General features: G+C 30.5%; 1 long non-coding RNA gene across 1 annotated transcript; it reads right to left on the reverse strand.

Moving 5' to 3' along the window:
* Positions 1-2,352: 2,352 nt before the first annotated feature.
* Positions 2,353-3,635, reverse strand: LOC141608002 (uncharacterized). The gene is made up of 3 exons (XR_012526965.1): positions 3,256-3,635; positions 2,954-3,172; positions 2,353-2,838 (listed from the first exon to the last, which is right to left on the reverse strand). It is a non-coding gene; the product is annotated as an uncharacterized LOC141608002 (long non-coding RNA).
* Positions 3,636-4,607: the final 972 nt, after the last annotated feature.

Below are 4,607 nucleotides of genomic sequence, written 5' to 3' on the forward strand. Positions count from 1 at the left end.
CATTCACCTCCATGAAACACCAATCTTTACTCCAGATGATATGTATCCTTGTCTCCCTTGTCGATGACAATTTATTTCTCCTTCAATAAAGAAAAGTTTAAGAAGCAATCTTCCCTCTTATCTCTCTCCCTTTCCCTTTCTAATCTTTTTCTCATCTCCTCCACTACCTCCATTCCAGATACTCAAACAAAGTGTTTGGGTACTATGTTTGTAAACTTAATAAGTTTGAATATTATATATATACACGAACTTTGGTATTTATTTCATTTTGCATAAATAAATCTTACTACCTCCATCTCATTTTTATTGTCATTTTTTCTTCAAATTTTATTATCTCATAATTATTATCTCCTTTCTAGATCTAGTAAGGAAAAACTTTAGTCAACCAACTCGTCGCAATCAACCTCATTCCCACTCAAAACAACCTTTAGCCCACTACTTAATCCCTTCGGTTCACACATAAAACGGTCTAAAATGCAAAGCTTTCATCTCTCTCTTGAAAAGTCCATCTAACTAACAGAAAACTAACCGCTACTTTCTGAATTTCATCATTTTTACCTCCCGTAAAGATTAAGTTAAACATGGAAAAAAATATGCAGAAACTTAGGTTTTGTTTGATAACCACATATTGAACATTTTTTTTAGCATTTTGAGAGTTTTTACACTATTTAAATAACAAATGTGCTATTTTGAGTGTTGATCATCGACATATTGAAATAGTATATTGTGGTGTAATTTCCTATTTTACATTATGACCTTTAATTAGTATATTATAAGAAAATAAAAATTGAGTTTTTTTATCTCTGAGAAAATTAAAGATCAAACTTTCTCTTTATCATATTTATAATTAATATTCTTCTCTTAAAATATATAAATTTAAGCAAGTTCAAATAAGTTAGCTAAAAGTTATAAATTACAAATTGTATGAAGCAGTATAATCATTTTTTTTATTAATATGAAATAAATGTCATAAACTTCATGAGAATATTAATGCGACAGAGAATTATAGAAGAGTTGGCAAGTACGTGACCCCCTTTTAGGTTTAAATTTTTTCATTTATTTTTATATTTTTGCCTAAAGGTGGTTAAAGCATCGCATTATGCATGACGAATATGTCTCACCCTTCCCCAATTCATATCTCTCCCTAAATTATAGTGATGATGTGCTCAATTTACACAATATATATATATATATATATATATATATATATATATATATATATATATATATATATATATATATATATATATATATAGAGAGAGAGAGAGAGAGAGAGAGAGAGAGAGATTGGATTTGGTGATTTTGGTTCTTATGGTGAGTTGTGAGTTGGGGAAATCTCAGCCACTAGATTATATTAGAGATGAGTGGCCAAGATCAAATCTTACATGTCATATAAAACCATTGTCATTCACTTATTTTCTCTTTTTTTCTAATGTTACTTTTTTTTTTTTACTTTAATTTTTTTTTTCTCTTTTTTTACCTCGTGTTATTATGCTTTTTTTTACCACTTTAATTTTTGTTTTCTCTTATGTTTTTCTTTAATTTACTCATTATGTTACCTTTTTTTGTTTTTCTTTTTGTACCGGATTTTTTTTACTTGAAATTTTTTTCACTCTTATTTTTTTACCTCGTGTTATTATGCTATTATTGTGCTTTTTTTTACCTGGATTTTTTTAACGACTTTGATTTTTTTCTCTCTTTTTTTTTACCACATGTTATTGTGCTCTTATTGTTATTCTGCTGTTATTGTGATGTTATTCTGCTGTTACTTTGATTTTTTTTACGACTTTGATTTTTTTCTTTTTTTTTTTTATCATATGTTATTGTGCTGTTATTGTTATTCCGCTGTTATTGTGATGTTATTCTGCTGTTACTGTGAATTTTTTTACGACTTTGATTTTTTTTTCTTTTTTTTTACCACGTGTTATTGCGCTGTTATTCTGCTATTATTCTGCTGTTATTGTTATGTTATTCCGGTGTCACTTTGATATTTTTACTACTTTAATTTTTTTTACCGCACTTTGATTTTTTTACACTGTTTTTTACCGCATGTTATTGTGCTGTTATTCTGGTGTTATTGTGATGTTATTCCGGTGCCACTTTGATTTTTTTACGACTTTGATTTTTTTTTCTTTTTTTTACCACGTGTTATTGTGCTGTTATTCTACTGTTATTCTGCTGTTATTCTGCTGTTATTGTGATGTTTTTTTCGAGTGGTATACATTTTAAGCGAAGGACAAGCAAGTAAGTAGTATCTTTATGTTTATTATGATGGATAGGAAACCTCGTCACTCCAAGCCCACATTGCCTCCTCGTCGGACATAAAATCAGGCCCAATTAGAAATCCGGGCGTTGTTTCTTTTCAATGGGAGCACATGCCAGGAAAACCAAAGGATGAAAATACAGTATCAAATGACAGCAGTGTCACCTTAACAAAATTTGACAAGCAGCCCGTATCGAACCCGAATGGATGATCATTATAATGCTCGCTAATTAATTTAGAAATTCAGGCTGTTCAAGTGACTCGTACCATTTTAATCCCTATATCTGCTCGACAGAAACCCTTCACATCTATATGTTTCCATTCCTCAATCAAAATCATCTTCTTTTGCTTCTTTATCCTCGTCCTTGCTTTATTTGTAGGCACAAGTTGACCTGAATTCTTCACATCAAAGTGTTTCTCGTTCTCTATTAAAACCTTCTCAATCATGTCTACCATTTTCAATGGCTTTGCACGCCTCCTCTTCCTTGTTGACTCGCTAATCAGAGGAACCACCTCCTCCAACTTCCTTAGCTCTGCGACCTTCCTCTCACCAAGCTTCTTTCTCAGAATCTTGCCTTATATAAAATTCAGATCAAGATAATTATCAATCATGTCCACCATTTTATGTAATTTAGTGTTATTTAATTTTCCAATTATTAAGGAATTATGGAAGCAGTACAGTTTACACACAATGAGTACATGAAAAAATCTGCTTATAAGTTCAGGCTGTCGAAAGAATACACATGTAATTCCGGAAAAATTGCAGAAATTTCCAGCTAAAATCCAGATAAACACTAAAGCACAGCAAGTCTTAGTCTCTTGCACATCTTCCCCTCTTGGCTACTTAATCTTGGAAAATCTCTTCTGTTGAAACTCAACCGGGACGCGAGGATACGCGAATCGTCTTGGCTACAAATCTCAAACCTCCGCACAATGAAATACCACAAATATAATGCTGAAAAAAAAAACTGACTTATTAAATAGAATCATACCACTTAGTGGTGAGTGACAGGATCTAAAATTTGTCAGAGAGTATTGGGCAATAAGCATGGAAGGCCTTAAAACTATAAATAATGTAGGATTAAATCTCCGATTTCGGTCTTGATCACTGTATCGATTTTACTCCATATCTATCATACGAGTAAAACTCAAGATCTTCAATTACATCTATGATTTGATGATTTTGTGATTGATTCTTCAAAAGTTAGGATTAAAAAGGAAATCTGACATGATTATTGAAGAAATAAAGGTAAGAGATATATGATGAACGCGATTTTTTATCTGGGAATGGAGATTATTAGAGAGTACAGTGAAAAAATAAAGGACGAACTGTGAAAAGGAAAGGTAAGTAGAGAGTGTGTTATTAAGGAATGGAGAACAGGGGGAAGAACGCGACTCTTTAAATCCCAAGCTTTGTTTCGTTTTTTTATTCAATCACAGCCGTTTGTTTCCCTTAATCTAATGGTCTTGATTTCCAAACTCACAACTCACCGTAAGAACCAAACTCACGAGATCCCGCCTCTATATATATATATATATATATATATATATATATATATATAGAATCAACAATAATTAGTTTGCTCCATATAATGGAATAGTACCGTTTTTTATACATGTAAATTTGTCGGAAGAAAAGCTTGAGAGAGATGATCTTCACTATGTTAGAGAAAGACTACTCTTACCCTTTTATGTGTTTTTCATGACTTTTTTTTTTAATGTTGATCGTTGCTTGAATTGAATCTTAATCTTATACATATTTCTATAATAAGTGTATCTAATATACCTTCAAGCCTCATTCAAATCTATTTTATTACTCGTGGTACCATTTTTACTTTAAATTGTAAAACAATCGCACAATAAAGTTTTTCAAAACATTTACTCATTTGTCATAATATGATATTTCGATTCGCAAATTAGCAGCAACTTTCTTTATCTTTTAATACTCCTTGAAAAATAGATATCAAACTTTGTAGTTATCAATAATTTGTGAATATCTTATTTAAATTTTGATTAATATACTTTTATATAATGACAAATGAATGTAAATAATATAATAATAAATTATCAATAAAAGTTGAAGTGTATTATTGTGACTTTGTGAGGGAAATAACTTTAAAATTAGTAGGAGAAATACATATGACATTTAAAAATAAACTTCGTATTATGTATAATTAAATATGACATTAACAATAACAAAAGACGTAGGGGCATATTTCAGCCTTCATTTTATTCTTTACATGAGTAAATTCCATGTAGTACGTATTATGCACGCACATTTGTCACAACCCAGTTCGGCTAGGGGCTTTTAGCCTCATAATACCTCTTTTTTTTTAATCGGAAG

This window comes from Silene latifolia, chromosome 1 (genome assembly GCF_048544455.1).
Source record: "Silene latifolia isolate original U9 population chromosome 1, ASM4854445v1, whole genome shotgun sequence".
Lineage (NCBI taxonomy): Eukaryota > Viridiplantae > Streptophyta > Magnoliopsida > Caryophyllales > Caryophyllaceae > Silene > Silene latifolia.